This window comes from Natrix helvetica, assembly GCF_964273705.1.
Source record: "Natrix helvetica genome assembly, chromosome: 1".
NCBI lineage: Eukaryota > Metazoa > Chordata > Lepidosauria > Squamata > Natricidae > Natrix > Natrix helvetica.
The window spans coordinates 214,766,476-214,783,418 of record NC_138548.1 but is presented as its reverse complement, the minus strand read 5'-3'; the positions used below and the strand labels follow the sequence as shown (position 1 = coordinate 214,783,418).

General features: G+C 40.7%; 1 long non-coding RNA gene across 1 annotated transcript; it reads right to left on the bottom strand.

The window, feature by feature from the left end:
- Positions 1 to 9,747: 9,747 nt before the first annotated feature.
- On the bottom strand, positions 9,748 to 16,617 carry LOC309385426. Its single transcript, XR_014174216.1, has 3 exons — positions 16,482 to 16,617; positions 15,862 to 15,993; positions 9,748 to 11,693 (listed from the first exon to the last, which is right to left on the bottom strand). It is a non-coding gene; the product is annotated as an uncharacterized lncRNA (long non-coding RNA).
- Between the last annotated feature and the right edge of the window lie 326 nt (positions 16,618 to 16,943).

The window sequence follows — 16,943 nt, the reverse complement described above, 5'->3', positions numbered from 1 at the left end:
GTAGACTCACGGCACATCGGCAATTGAATGACTCACGGAAATTATTTCTTTCTCAGTGAATATTCAATTATACAGAGGTAAGTACAATTCACGTTTTATTAAACAGTTTTTAATGGTGTTTTTTTTACTTCATCGCAAGTATATTGAACAGATACTGAATCTTGTGTTGAATTTTTATCTAAAGAAATGCTAGACATTAAAATAGATGACAATTGTCTCTTTGAAGAAATTAGAAGACTGAATGTATATTTAAATTCTGAAAAATTAATACAATGGGAAAATCAACATGTTGAAATTGATAAAAGATGGGTGGATATTTTCAGCCATTTCAAAAATGAACATATTCCATGTGAACATTTATTTATACTTGTTCAATTTACGTTGTGCTGCCCTGGAACTAATGAAGCAGTTGAAAGAGTTTTTTTCAATTGCCAATGATTTTTCGACAAGTGAGAAATTGAGATTGAATGTTGATACTCTAGCTGCAGCACTTGCCGTAAAATTCAATATGAAGGATATTTCTTGTTCAGATATTTCCAATATATTGTTAGAAGATGATACATTGACAAAAAATATTAATTCAATGGAAAAGTACTCATTTAAATAATAATTAACAGGCATGTAAGCATAATTACAATATAAAATGTTGCAAATGTTTTTATTATGCATATATCATATTTTAGTGTATTATTGTTGCAATGAATAAAATATTTCTTTTATTCACGACATATTTTTTCCAATTTATTTGTCCTCCTTTTCATTGTAAAAAAGTTGGTCACCTTAGTAAAGCACTGTGAAGTGGTGTGTAAGTCTAAGTGCTATTGCTATTATGAGGATTATCATCAAAAATATACAATGCCATCAAAAGAGTAAAAGAATTGAAATGGAAATGGGTTGGTCACATAGAAAGAAGAACTGATGGCAGGTGGACCAGGGCAGTCTTAGAATGGATCCCACTTGATAAAAAGCACCCACGAAAGAGACCTAAAACAAGATGGAGTGACAGCATCAGCAACTACCGGTATTGTGGGCCTAACTGGCAAAGGGAAGCTCAGGACTGTATTGGTTGGAATCATGCCGAAGAGGCCTTCATCCTGCAGTGGATAGCCAACGGTTAGAATGATGATGATGAATAATCACAATTACAACATAATGCAATGATATAATGGAATCATAACACGTAACCATTGGAAGAAACATTGCAGATAGCAATAGCAATAGCACTTAGACTTATATACTGCTTTATAATGCTTTATAGCCCTTTCTAAGCGGTTTACAGAGTCAGCCCATTGCCCCCAACAATCTGAGTCCTCATTCTACCCACCTCGGAAGGATGGAAGGCTGAGTCAACCTTGAGCCTGGTGAGATTTGAACTGCCAAATCGCAGGCAGCCAGCAAGCAACAGAAGTAGCCTGCAGTACTGCACTCTAACCACTGCGTCACCGAGGCGCTCTTAGATCATATAATCTAATCCAGGGGTGTCAAACTCGCAGCGTCACATTGTTGTCACATGACATATTGCAATTTCCCCCCCTTCGCTAAAATGGGGGTGGCCGTGGCCAGCATGTGATATATCTGGCCGGCAGGCCGCAAGGTTGACACCCCTGATCTAACCCATTGCTACAGCATCCTGATAGATCACCATCCACTCTCTATTTAAATCTGCCCAACGAAAGAGAATCCACAACTTCTGCATGTGCAGAAGGGTCCAGGCGAGTGGGCGGAGCCTCCCGCTGCTGCCATTCCCAGTTTTCCCAATCCAGGGCGAACTGGCAGAAACCCACCTCTGATTCAGAACTGGTCACATTGACTAATGAAGAAGAGAAGGGAAGGTTCTTGTTCCTTTTTGACCTGCCAAATTTTTTTCCCCACCACCTTGTAAATTTATCCGCCATTGGGTGCTACACTGGACGTTATGTGCATGAAATCGTCATTGGATGTTACATTTTTAATACAAGTGTCAGGGTAAAATGGTATAAGGAGCCAAAGGGAATTATTGGATTTTGACATGTACCTCCCTTGATGGAGCCTTGAACTGTATTTGCATATCTACCGTATTTTCCGGCGTATAAGATGACTTTTTAACCCCAAAAAATTATTTCAAAAATCGGGGATCATCTTAGACGCCGGGTATAAGAAAGGCCATACCAAAAAACCAAAACAAAAGAAAAAGCAACACCGCCACCAGCACAGACGCCGGCCTTTCAATCGATAACCTCGGCGCTCCTCGCCTGGGCACGTGGATGGATGATCGCTGGGATGGCTTAGTAAGGTCTGGCTGGAGGCCTGGAGGAGGAAAGCGCTGAGCTCAAACTACAAAAGCCCGGCAGTGCAGAGGCCTTCAGCCGGCTCACGGATGCCTGAAAGTAGGGGGTCGTCTTATACGCCCAGTCACCTTATATGGCGGAATATACAGTATTCTATGTCATCTTTAATTTCCCAGCCACGGTGTTCAAATAAGATGTAATTTGCTGTACTAATTGCAGGTTGCATAGTGACCTCCAACGTGTTTTAAGCATCAGGATTTCACACACACTCACCTATAGGCAAGAAGATGCCTATTTCCACAGTTCATACCAAATCTAAAGGAGAGTTGGTGTCTGTTTTTGTTTTGTCTTGAATATTAAAACTGTGGGAAAGCTTTAACAACAATTTAATATCTGACAGACCAGTAGTTGGGAGATCTGTAGTCTCCAGATGTTGCTGATCCAGCATCACAGCCAGACTGGTCAAAAGGGATAGATGTTAAGGTTTGTGTTTTACTGACCTCAGCAGGGTTCTTGTACAGTTCTCTGTCCTTGTGTAAAGTTCAGTCCTAATTTGTCAGGAATCTGATAGCAATTCCTGAGTCTGAAGACTCATCCAGGTACTGGGCAGACAAGTATTCATATGCCTAGTATATGAATTAACTGTATAGGTAGTCCTCAATTTACAACAGTACGTTTAGTGACCGTTCAAAATTACAAGGGCACTGAAAAAAGTGATTTATGACCATTTTTCACACCTAGGACCTTTGCTATGGTCACTGATCAAAATTCAGGTGCTTGGCAACTGGCTCATTGTTGTGACCTAGGCTTCATAAAATCACAAAGGAGTCTCCTTGTCCTGACAAACCCCCTTTTTATTAAGCTAATGTGAATTCCTCTCATTCACATCCAGCGAAGTCCTGGCAAACAGACTTTCGAAGGTGAATTTACAACCGTGGACCTTATCAGGCTTGGAGAGTTGCCAGGCCGATATCTTCCAAACACAATGCTGTACAAGAAAATACTTGGCAAGGAGTCTCTGAGAGTCATGAACAAATATTCACACTAATGAAATGAACTAATTGTCTCCTGAAAACTCCACTCCCTTTTCGCTCCTCTTTATTCCCTATGGGAGGGGCCATTCACCATCCACCTGTGCCTTTTATCCCGAGTCGGCCCTTGTTCCTTAACTGTTCCCTTCTCCTGGCAGCTCTGTGCATGTGCACATCGGGAACAGGCTTCAACTGTTCTTCTGCTCCACTGATCTCCGACTCTTAAGGCAGCTGATAAATGTCAGACAGCCCTGGCCCCATCTCTGCCTCCAATGCTGAGCCCTCATCAGAACCTTCCCCAGACTCCAGGACTGGCCCATATTCCTCCAAACCTCCTCACTGTATGAGTCTGCCACCAGCTCCACTAGCCACTAGCGGGCTACAACACTCATAATTATGATGGTTACAGTGTCCTGTGGTCACATGATCAACTTTTGTGACCATCTGACAAGCAAAGCCAATGGGGAAGCCAGATGCACTTAACAATCAGATGACTAATTAAACAACTGCAATGATTCACTTAACAACCATGGTGAGAAATATCATAAAACTCACTTAACAAATATTTTACTTAGCAACATAAACTTTGGGCTCAATTGTGTCATGAGGACTACCTGTATAGATTTTTCCCCTCAAGAACAATTCCATAATCCAACAATTGTGAAGGACAAAAAATGAGATTTAAAAGAGATAAATATGAAAAAAATGCATGTACACAAAAAAATGGTTTCTGGAGGCGGGGTTTGACGTCGCAACAACACAACATGCAATCTTGGGGCTCCAGGATTGCTGTCGATATCTCTGTTGCTGGACGGTCCTTTTTGGATTTAAACCATTCTGAAGGAACGGTGATAGAGAAGAGTAGGTCCTGCTGATCTCAGGGACATCACAAAGTCCCTGATCGATCCAGCAGAAAGCTCTTTTTGCCGGCGACAAGAGAAGCAGTCAAAATGGCTGCAGAAGGTTGGGACAGTCCCCTGAAATGGAAGCAGAACAGGAGAAACAGTGTGTCAAAATGGTGAGAAAAATCCTTATTATTAGAGAAGAGAAAACCCAAAAGACTTAGTTAAAATAAAATTGAAGACAGAAGGAAGTAAGCGGTGAATTAACACTGGTTTAAAACTATCATGTTATCTTTTTCACTTTAATTTTGTTTGTTTTCTATGGATGGACTTTTTGCAAATGCCTCTTACTTTTAAACTGGACTGGTCTTTTTATCCCCTTCTTCCTCTATAATTCTTCCATTTTTTGTATTTGTGGATTAAAACTTTCTTTACTCACAAGGCTCCGCCAAATCATAATCTTTAAACATTTTTCTTTCTTTCTTCTTCTGTTCCGGAGTTCAGAGTTTAGAAAGAGAGGCAAAAACAGAGGGAAAGAATGTAACACTACCATCTAGAGGCTAGAGGCTTGGCAACATCTGGTAATACAAAGCTATTGGCTTTGTTTACTGAAAGGGTCAATAGCTATACAGGTGTTTCTTTGAAGGGAAGAGAAAGCTTTGACCTGAAAAACTTTACTGAATTTGTTTGAAACCTAGCAAAAGCCTTGGATGTTTTAGTGGCAATGTCTATAACCTGGAAAAATGGCCCAATATGAAGAAGAAAAGGGACTAACATTGCAAAGAATTATGCTAGAAATTCAAAAAGTCTTAATGATCACAGAGAGAATTGAAAAGAGACTTGAAATTATAGATCAAAATACAGAAAGTATGGAGGGAAGAGTTGAGAATACTTATAAAACAATGATGAAATTTGAGGACAGTGTTCAAAAAACCACAGAGACATATGAAAATGATAAGAAAATTGTTGACTGATAGCAAATCAAGAGTGGAGGGAAATGATAAGTGTGAAATACGGAAAGGAGGGGTCGATGAACTGGAACTCTATCTCAGATGTCAAAATATAGATGAAGAAAGGGGAGAAAATTTGGCAGAAACAATGAGAGTAATTTTGGCAGAAGCACCAGCAATGACTAAAGTTAAGCTGATGAAAAGAACAGATAGAGGATTTCGAATCTTTATAAGATATGCAATGAATAACAAGTTGTCAAGAGAAGTCCATATAAGACTTATCATGAAAACACTTAGAATACAGATTCTACAAATGGCAAGAGATATTGGACTGCACTATTCCTGGAAGGATACAGGATGATGAAATGAAATGTCACAATAAAATTTAGTTAAATGTATTTAAATTTTGAGTACTCTGTATAGGACAAAGTAATAATAGCTATAGCCAAATAAATGATTAATAATGATAATAAAGCATTTATATATACTAGATTGATAATATGAAATTTTATACAAACTGTGAGGATGATGGAGATGATGTTGAAAAACCCTTTTATAAAAGATAAATAATTCTATTTAGAATAGAATATAAAGATGTAGTATCATTGGATGATTTCAGGATGATGTAATGAAATGCCATAATATAAATTTACTTCAAATTTAACATGTTTCATATAAAAAGGTTGTAATAATAGCTATGCTTAATGGATGTTTAACAATTATAACAATTTGTATACATGTATATTGAATTGATACTAATAATGAAAAAAACATGAAATTGAAAGTTATTAGAGAATGTTTTCAATGCTAAAATAATAGAATGATTTAGAATAGGATATAAAAATTCTTTATTATTGGATATATTGAAGATGATATAATGAATCATTATAATATAAATGGATACATATTTAGCATACCTTGTTTAAAATGGAGAAACAATAGTGATAAGCAAACAAATGAAGTATAATAATAATGTATACAAAGATATTTGATTGACAATATGTGAATTTTGATAAAGCTCAAGTGATGACTACGGAAAGGACGCAGAAAGACCTTGTAACCAATTGACACACTGAATGCAGTTGAAAAGGTTTTTATGTTATATGTTTTGTGTGTTTGTGTTTGTTTGAAAATAAAAAAAAATTATTTAAAAAAATGGTTTCTTACAACAGAGCTACAATTAGACATTACATAATATGCAGTGAAAGAATGAGCTCATGAGATCACAAAGGGTTTCCCATCACCATGGAACTACAATTCCCAGACTTCTTTGGTTTCAAGGATGACTCAGGAATTGTACCAGGTTGCAAAGCAAGGTGACAAAGCCAGGAAAATTAACCACCCCTTTAGAAAGCCTTTTACAATTCTCCTCAGGAAAGATCAGGGGCAGTACAGCTCAGAAGACATTCTAACTAAGCATGCCGGTTCCTGGCTTAAAGGTGAAGAGAGTAACACATTATAAACCAATATAAACTGAAGCAGAAATGCATTCCTTTGAAAATAAATCTTGCTCAATTTAGGGGGAGTCTATAAATAATATTCCCCCCCCCCAAAAAAAACCTCAAAAGGCCTGTCAGAAATAAACAACTTCCCAGTGTGAGTGGGTTGCTTTGAGTTCTCTTTGTGCTTCAATCTGTCCTTATCAAAAGTTGGAAAGAATTGCAGAGACCCCAGAGGGATTACAGTATCCTGTTTGCAAGCACTAACTCTAAATAGCATCTCTTCTTTTAATTTCTGCAGCCTGCTGTAATTAAAAAAAGTTTGCTGTGGAAGAGCCCTGAAAGCGAAAGACAATATTTGTACTAAAAGTGTTTCCTAGTAGGTCAAAGTGTTTTTTGACTATTATTATTATTATTATTCAAAATTGCTTACAAAAGAGGAGAGAAAGATTGAGTTCAACAACTATTCAATGTTATAACAGCACTTAATGAGGGGGACTAACAATGGGTCCTCACAGCATCCCTGCAGTCAGGTCATGATGACATTTTAGCAAGCTGTGGCCTTGTGGTTGCAATTTCAGACAGTCCCTGCTGGCTTCTCACAAGTAAAGAAAATGGGGAAACTGACAGGAAGTCAGAAGTCACAATCACATTAGGTCAAGGGTGTCAAATTCGATTTCATTGAGGGCCACATCAGAATAACAGAATAACAGAGTTGGAAGGGACCTTGGAGGTCTTTTAGTCCAACCCCCTGTCTAGGCAGGAAACCCTACACCACTTCAGGCAAATGTTAGATAACCATTTCTCTGAAGAAAGAAAATTTCCAGTATTGGAGCACTCATTTCTGAAGGCAAGCTGTTCCACTGATTAATAGTTCTGTCAGGAAATTTCTCCTTAGTTCTAGGTTGCTTCTCTCCTTGATTAGATGCCACCCATTGCTTCCTGTCCTGCCTTCAGGTGCTTTGGAGAATAGCTTCACTCCCACTTCTTTGTGGCAACCCCTGAGATATTGGAACACTGCTATCATGTCTCCCCTATTCCTTCTTTTCATTAAACTAGACATACCCAGTTCCTGCAACCGTTCTTCATAAGTTTTAGTCTTTAGTCCCCTAATCATCTTTGTTGCTCTTCTCTGCACTCTGAGTCTCAACATCTTTTTCGTAGCGATCAAAACTGAATGCAGTATTCCAAGTGTGGCCTTAACAAGACATTATAAAGTGGTATTAACACTTCACGGGATCTTGATTCTATCCCTCTATTTATGCAGCCTAGAGCTGTGTTGGCTTTTTTGGCAGCTGTTGCACACTGCTGGCTCATATTTAAATGGTTGTCCACTAGGACTCCAAGATCCCTTTCACAGTTACTACTATTGAGCAAGGTACCCCATATACTGTACCTGTGTGGGTTGTGTTTGACCTGGGGGGGGGGCTGCTGTGTGTGTGGTCAGTTCAACATCACACGTGTTGGGGGCACTTGTGGTGGCCTGAGCGCACTGCCAGCAAAAACAGGCTCCTGAACTCCATTTCCGGCTGCCTCCTGCAACCCTCTGCTAGCAAAAACAGAGCTCGCAAGGGCCACACAGAGCTCTCTCACAAGTCCCATTTTCCCTGGCAGAGGCACCATGGGCCTGTCCTTCATTGTTTCCAGGGCGCCCCCCCCAGGCCAGATCTAAGCCCCCCGCAGGCTGAATCTGGCCCATGGGCTTTGAGTTTGACACCCCTGCATTAGGTCCACACTTAACAACCCAGCCAATCTTCATTTAACAACTGGCAACTGGAACTGACATTGTACTTTACGACCATATTGCTTGGGGATAGAAATAGTCTGATAGTTATTCTTTATATATATATTATGTTATGTTATGTTATGTTATGCTATGCTATGCTATGCTATGCTATGCTATGCTATGCTATACATTATATTATATTATATTATATTATATTATATTATATTATATTATTATATTATATTATATTATATTATTATATTATATTATATTATATTATATTATATTATATTATATTATATTATATTATATTATATTATATTATATTATATTATATTATATTATATTATATTATATTATTATTATACTATACTATACTATACTATACTATACTATTATATTATTATACTATACTATACTATACTATACTATACTATACTATACTATACTATACTATTATATTATATTAAACTAATTTTGTATAACATTTTCTGGCAGTGCTCATATGGCCCAAGATCTGAGCAACCTCCTTGGGCTGTGTAAGATGAGAGAACTCAAGCCCCCGCTTCCCTTTTTATAGTGGATTCTGTCAAGCTGCCATGTAGCCTGGAGCAGAAGCAAACAACTTTCATCTACAAAAATCTGGCCAGCCTGGTGGTGTCCTATCCCTATCATTTTTGACTGGAGGATTACAATCTTCAATACTGTAGGTAGAAACATTTTATTTTGAAGGAGCCATTCTGTGGTCCAAATGTAATGAAGAAACAGGGCAACAGAATAACTGAGAATAACTCAGTGGGCATACTGAGTTTTGAAAATATGTTGTGGAAATGCTTCCGAAAGGTCAAAGTGGAGATACAGCTTTATCCCACCCATCTCAAACCACATATTTCTGCTCTCAAAATATCACAGAAGATAAATTGTTGAGGCTCAAGTCATGGAGGTAAGACACACAGTTAAAAATCATTTTCTTGCATGCGGCTCCATGCGTTGACTCAGGGGTGGGCTCCGGCTTCTTCTATTGCCAGTTCGCTCATGTGCATGCACAGTAGGTAAAAAAAAATGATGGTAGGCAAAAAAACAACATGGCACTGCCTATGGTGCCGCCGATAGAGCTGGTTCGGTGCCGCGGCCAGCCGAGTTACTATGTACTTGGCTGAACCAGACCAAACTGGTAGGAACCCTGCTCTGAGTCTACCAACCACTCTATCATACTGACTGAGGATGGTGATGATTGTAGATTAAAATAGCAGGAGAAAGGAGGCATATTATCTATGTACATGTTCAAACAAGACATTAATATTAGATCTAATAATTGATATATTTTTAATATATTTTTCTAGGTTTCTATCTAAACAGCATCTCTTCTCCACCCCACTTTGTGTTTCATTTACATCACATGCTGTATCCCAGAGAAAACACCACATTCTAGTTTGTCGTGAAAACATGTTTATTTCAGTTGTAATTTTATCAACAGGTAAGCCCACTGAATGTATATGAAGACATTCACATCTTGTGTTTTTAGAATAGGATGTTAAAACACACATGCTCAGTAGCCCTCGTTATTCATTCATGTCAAAGATTTATTCAGCCACCCATCTGATTAAAAAAAAAAGAGGTCAATAGCACCAATAAAAACAAAAATATGCAATGACAGTCCCATACTCTACAGATGGTTCTCAGTTAACACTCACTCATTCAGTTGGAGTTAGAAAGACACTGAATCAGTGGTGGGATTCACTTACCTTCCCTACCAGTTCACAAATGTAAGTGTGCATTACTTCTGCGCATGCGCAGTGCTCGCACATTACGTCGGGATGGGTAGGCGGAGCTTCCCGCAGCCGCCACTACTAGCTTGCCCGAACCAGAGAGAAGTGGCTAAATACCACCTCTGCACTGAATGAAGGGACTTACAACTGATCCCTGAAGTTCCAGCAACATCTCTACTGTCATATGAATAAAACGCAGGCCCACTTGTGCTCACCTACCCTTACGACCACCTTTTGGCTACTCACCTACCCACTGCTGCCAACTTCCCCCACTGCCTGGCCATACCCACCACAGCATTTGGACACCAGCCAGCCAGGACCTCCATTCAAGCCCCCACCTGAACTTTCTTTCACAAAAGAAGCCCTCTGTGGGAAAGAACCTGGCTGTGCCAGCATTGAAGAAGATCCTTTCTAGGCCTCAGTGAGGCACAAATGGAAGCCACAGCGAGGGCGTAAATGAAGCTTCTGAACAGGGTGCAAGGTAACCCCAACTGACCTAGTGCAAAAGGCAATGGGGTGGAAGAAGCTTCCAGCAAGTACGGTTGTAGCAGGCAGTACAGTAGGTGGAGTGACAGAATTGGGCAGTGGGGCAGCTGGCAGTAGCAGGTAGGTGAGTGGCTTAAAGGGAAGAGATGGTGGGGGACAGGTGGAGGTGGAATTCAACAGTAGGCAAAAGAGGCAGTCCCCTACCTTACTGGAGCTTGGGGCTGGGAAAGACCAAGTCAGGAATGGCCTGGATCTGTGATGGTGAACCTATGTCACATGTGCCCAAAGTGGCACATGAAACTATGTTGGCTGGCATGTGCAGCATTGCCCAATCCTCTCCCTGGTTTCTGGCATGCATGCGCATGTGTTGATCAGCTGATTTTTGTACATGCGGCAGTGCTGGAAACTGGAAGAGCTGGCCTTCCATTTCCGTTGTGCGTGTGCGTGCCACCCAGCTGATCGTCATGTGTGCATGCGCCCCAGTAACCGTAAGACAAGCTGGCCGGGGTGCATGCACGTGCCGGAAACCAGTAGTTTATTTCCTGGTGCATACATGCCCACTAGGCAGTTCCTCTTCCGGGGCGCGTCTCCCACGCATGCGTTGCACACGCACCCTCCCTTTTCGGCACTCAGTGCCAAAAAGGTTTGCCATCACTGGCCTAGATTGAGATGGATCCTCCTCACTTAATAACCTGTGGGATTCAATTAACCTCAGCAATAGGGACTGCTGAGATTGCTATTGCTAAGTGATGCACTCACATAACATCATGCTTTGTAACCACATTTGCTTAGGGACAGAAATTCCATTTTCAATTACCATTGTTAACTGAGGACTATTCGTACAGAAGAAATGTGCTTCCCACCATGACATCACCAGATCAACTCCACATTTGCTGGGATGGCTCCCAGCTTAACCCAACGCTCAGGAGAAGAGACGGGTCTTTTCATATTTGGAATGGAATAGAGCAAAGCTGTAGGTCAGGAAATACAGCAAGTTCCTCTTCTGTCAGGGAAAAGATAGCTCTCAGTTCCTTTTTTAGCCTCGCATCATAACAGAGGTTGCATGAATGTTGTGTAGTTTTTCTGACCCATTTTTCTCCTCCAATAGTTGCTCTTCTGCTCACACCCAGCGTACGACATTCCAGGGTCCATCTGCATCCGATTCGGAGTTGACAAAGAGCTGCTGTGCAAATTAAAAAGAGAGAATTCTGTAAGAATTAATCAATATCACTATTGCTTCCCTCCTCCCCCTACACACACACACACACACACACACACACACACACACACAGACACTCACATTTGTACAGTGTAGCTCTGCAGGAAATAAACAGATGGGAAATAACCTCACCAACCCATTTGAAACCTAATGGCTTCTACCAACAGAAGATTGTTTTTTCTAAAACATAAAATCAATACTACGTTTCAGTATTTTATTAGATTTCCCAGTGGGCTAGAGATTTCTTTAAATGTGAACAATTTTAAGACTCAAGAAAATGCTCCAACCCTTGTTCAAGGAAACTCTATAAATATTAGAAATTCCACCGTACTAGACTGGCTGAAACATTTTTTTAGTGTGGATAGTCAATCGTATTACTATCATTTCCATTTCTGAGACAGGCAAATTAAGGCTAAGTAACAAGCTTAAATTTAATGTGTAATTTACTGGCCCCAAATGTTTTATGGAAACAACAGGTCATAAGTTTGGATCAGAAGGAGCATTTTGTGATCATGTATCTATTAAACTCATTCTCAAATACATCTTTGCAATTCAATAATAGCGACCTCAAATGGTAACTTGCAGTGGAGTGATAAAGTCATTGTAATATTATATATGAATATAACTTTTATGAGGGTTTATCTTAAGGAATGCCTTATAAATCTTTAAGATAATGGAACACTGCAAAATTAAGGGCCATTTAATTTCTTTTTCTAGAGAGAGGACACAGGAATCTGTGGTTATTCAGAAATTGATGGCTTACCACACTATTCATCTCTGACTGTTATGCTACATAGGAATCCAACAATGTGTAGAGAAGCCAGGTTGTTTGTTTGTTTTGTTCCTGCTTGTACAAAGCAGAGAGAAGAGAAATTACAGAGAAGTCTAGACTCTTGCCAAGTTTTATTATCCACATAATAAGAATTGCAATCAATTATATAATTAATCTGCCACAAAGAGATCTATTGTGCTACGATGAGCCTAGGTGCACATTCTTTCTTTCAAACTCTATTACCATAACATGGCCTTCCCACAAATGGTACCTGGACAGGTGTATGTCACCTGTTTCATATGCAGAGCCATATGCCATTTTATAGATGTAAGTTCACCTGTGACTTGCACACACTATCATGGGAGCTCAGCCATCCTAAGCAGACACAGAAAGTTTTGCTCTATGGAGCAACCAACATACACAGGTGTGTGTAGTTTATTTCTCAACAACCCAAATATTCAAATTTGATTCCTCTGAAAAAGCTGAGCTGAGGTTAAATTAGAAGTTTATCTTTGAACCATTCATACTGTTCTTTTATGCTACAATAAAGAATGTACTTCAACAAAGTTAAATCTGAGCTATATCAATAATAAGATCATGCAGTGCTTCAGGTTCAATTTCAAAAAGATGCTTTGGGGCATAGAAGGATGCAAATAGAACACCTGTCTGACAGTCTTTAAAGCAACTGGGCCTTTTCCTGGAATTGCTGGGCAGCTGTAGAAGGCAGCCCCAAAGATGCAGCTGTTTAATAAATGGCACAGTGCTACGTTCCTACTTCAATGTAACTTTTTTTTAAAAAAAATCAAACCTAAAGATTTACATCCCTGAAAAGCTACTTGCAACAACTTCCCTATCACGACTCTTAATTTTATGTTAATATTTCCTTCAACATGAGACAATAGTTTACATTTGTGAAACCGCCGTCTCAATGTTCAAAACATGCACATCCTTTTGATTGGAAGACATTCACCCCTCTAGCTGTGAATCATCCAGTGATGTCATTCAGGGATTACCTTGAATGTCTGAGACAGGCCTAATTCTCAAGTGAGTTGAACATTCACCAATGAATGACGGAGCTTTGTAAATTGATTTAATGTGGGAAGTAGAGTGAAGCATTTCTCTATCCTTGAAAAAAAACGTGTTTATGTATTTGAAAAAAGTTTAATGCTTAACTTTCTTCTGAGTGGAGAAACAGAAGGCTATTGTGTGTGTGTGTGTGTGTGTGTGCCACACACACACACACACACTTTCAAGCTGAGTTTGTAACTTGCTTAAATTAAATACCTCTTGACACATTCTGACTTTTTAATGTGTCATTAAAAAAAAAGTTCAAATATGCAAGTTACTAGTATTGTTTTAATCTAACAACTGAAGAACAGGTATAATCAGGGCCTCCCTCTCTCTCTCCTAAGGCTTCTCTGAATGTTCCTTCAAAGCTTTAAACATTTCTCTCTCTCTCTCCTCCCTCTCCCATCAACCTTGCCAATAAAAAAAAAAACTGAACACGAGTTGGTTTTTAAGCAAGAGTGCTGTGTTCATTTCATGTTAACAAATTGAAATGACTGATTGGAAGGTCAATTAATTTTTAACTGTCCTTTATTAATAGTAATTTAGATTAATTCTTTTTCAGTAGGAATGATCATCTCTGGGAAATATACCTGGAATAAAGAAGGTGAAGACTACCTTTGATTTTTTGAGTGACAATTACTGATGTCCTTATTCTTATTAATAATATACTCATCATGGCATCACCAGGGTGTTTTACCTATCTGTTACTGAAAGGTTACTGTAGGTCTGTTGCTCTGAAGATTTCTCTATTACACTGGAGAGACTTTTCCACCCCTCCTCCACAGTCATTCAAAGAAGGAACATAAATCTCCCTCCCTCCCTCCTTTCTCTTCTGTATACATCCAATCCCCATGGCTTTGTTGTGTTCTGGGGAGAGTAACTCAGAGCATGGGGAAACATATCCAAAACATCTCTTGACTTCAATTAAAAATATCCTTGCAGATACCTATTAAATCCCTCTGTGAGACAAGATCAAAGACACTAATCTGTATCCCCAAGCAGGTGGTTTTCCTTGCAACTATGCCCAAGGATGAAAGCACTGTCATTAATAGCAGCAGCAACAACCTGATTGTTCTCCTTATAATGGCTCTTTATGGAGCTACTTTATTAGGTGTGCTGTTTATTGTTTGTTTCAATTGTATCTCACTTTTTTTCCTCCTCTAGGAGCTTAAAGCAGCCTACATAGAGAATGGCTTTCATTTCCCTCCCCTCCCCCCACATGACAGCAACCCTCCAAGGTAGGTTGAGACAGTAATGGATCAAAGTCCATGATTGGAGGCAAAATGCAACCTAGATTGCTGAGTCCTAGTTTAACAACCATTAGGATAGATAGATAGATAGATAGATAGATAGATAGATAGATAGATAGATAGATAGATAGATGATGGATGGATAGATGATAGATATAGATGATAGAGACAGACAGATGGATGATAGATATAGATGATATAAATAGATAGATAGATAGATAGATAGATAGATAGATAGATAGATGATAGATAGATAGATGGATAGATGGATAGATGGATAGATGGATAGATGGATAGATGGATAGATGGATAGATGGATAGATGATAGATATAGATGATAGAGACAGACAGATGGATGATAGATATAGATGAGATAGATAGATAGATAGATAGATAGATAGATAGATAGATAGATGGATGGATAGATGATGGATGGATAGATGATAGGTATAGATGATAGAGACAGACAGATGGATGATAGATATAGATGACATAGATAGATAGATGGATAGATAGATGATAGATAGATAGATAGATAGATAGATAGATAGATAGATAGATGGATAGATGATGGATGGATAGATGATATAGATGATAGAGACAGACAGATGGATGATAGATATAGATGATATAGATGGATAGATAGATAGATAGATAGATAGATAGATAGATAGATAGATAGATAGATAGATAATGTGTTTTGTGGTCTGCTGCCACAATACACATCCAATGTACACACTTTTCAGGAATACTGTAGCATAAAGTTGTAATCCCTCACCTTAACACTGTAATGCATCCCCCACTGAGCAGCAGGGACGGGGGTTGGGGAGTCATCCATTTTCACTGCAGAAGTAATTGTAAATTTAATCAGCTAAATTAAGATGAAGCGGCTCTTATGGTCAGACATTTAGCATCACCGAGATCCACTTTCGGGAGGGAGAAGGCAGGGGAAAAGGAAGGAGCGGCAGCTGCTCCTGGCAGAGAGAAGCCGAGCCCAGAAGATGCAGCAGCGGACAGAATAAAAACCGATCGATTCACTCACCTTCAACTTCCCAAGAGAGATTCCAGCCAAGGGGAGGGAAGCGGGCCCGCTGTGTCTATTTCTGGCAGCCCGGAGAGAGAGAGAAAGGAGCCTCTGATTTCCATCCCTCTTGTGTGTTTGTCCAGAGAGAGACTGAAAGTTACAAATTGCTGCCATGAGCTCATCAAACAGTGCCTTTTCCCCCCTCGGTGAACCTTGGCCATTGGCCAAACGCCCGTCACGTGGCTTCTCCCCTTGCCACTGTATCGAATGTCAGCTGGCTTTTCTTTTTCAACCCCCCCAACCCCCGCCTCCTTGGGAAGCGGGGAAATGTCCAATTTGATCAGGAGGAATCAGGGCCAAGGTGGGGGACGGGGGGGGGGGTGAGCCATCAGGACACAATGACGGATGGTTCCCGTTTAGAGCTGCCTATGTGCGTGGGACAAGGACCGGTGGTCAATTGGTAGCGACCCTCTCCTGGAGGGCAGCACGGCTGGAGAGGCAGCTCCGTCGAAACGGCAACACCGGGGACGGGATCCCCCGGGGGAGATCTTCGCCGGCCTTCCCCCGCCTCCTCGTCTTGCTGCGGGCCCTGAGGCTGGCCGGTTCCTCGCGCGACCTCGGCCTCTCTGTCCACCTACCTTTGCGAAGGACATCGGCTTCCTCCTCCCTGCCAGCGCCGCCACCTCTTCTCCGCATCGCCTGCTTGTGCGCCCGCCTGGATCCCCCTTGGGGGCTCGGCTGATGGGACACCCACCAGGCTCCCTAGCAAGAAGATCTCCGGGCCCAGCCCGAGCGGCAGGAGGGATTCCCCCCGGGCTCGTCCCCGGGCAGCGAAGGGCCAGGCTGCGGAGGCAACTTTTGAATGGCTGAAAGTTGAGCGCAACCCGCCCCGCAAGAACAGGTGAGTGCTAGGAGACTCCAATTGGACGCCTCGCTGGCGCGCCTGCCGCATCACCGGATACTGGAGGTATCCCGGTAGGTAGGCGAAGGTCATCCATCACGCGAGAGGGTGAAACTCCGGGAGGGTCTCATTGCCAAGCAGCTCACGTGAGGACCCCCCAACTCCTTGGCCTCACCGGGACCGCTGAGCATCATTAGAG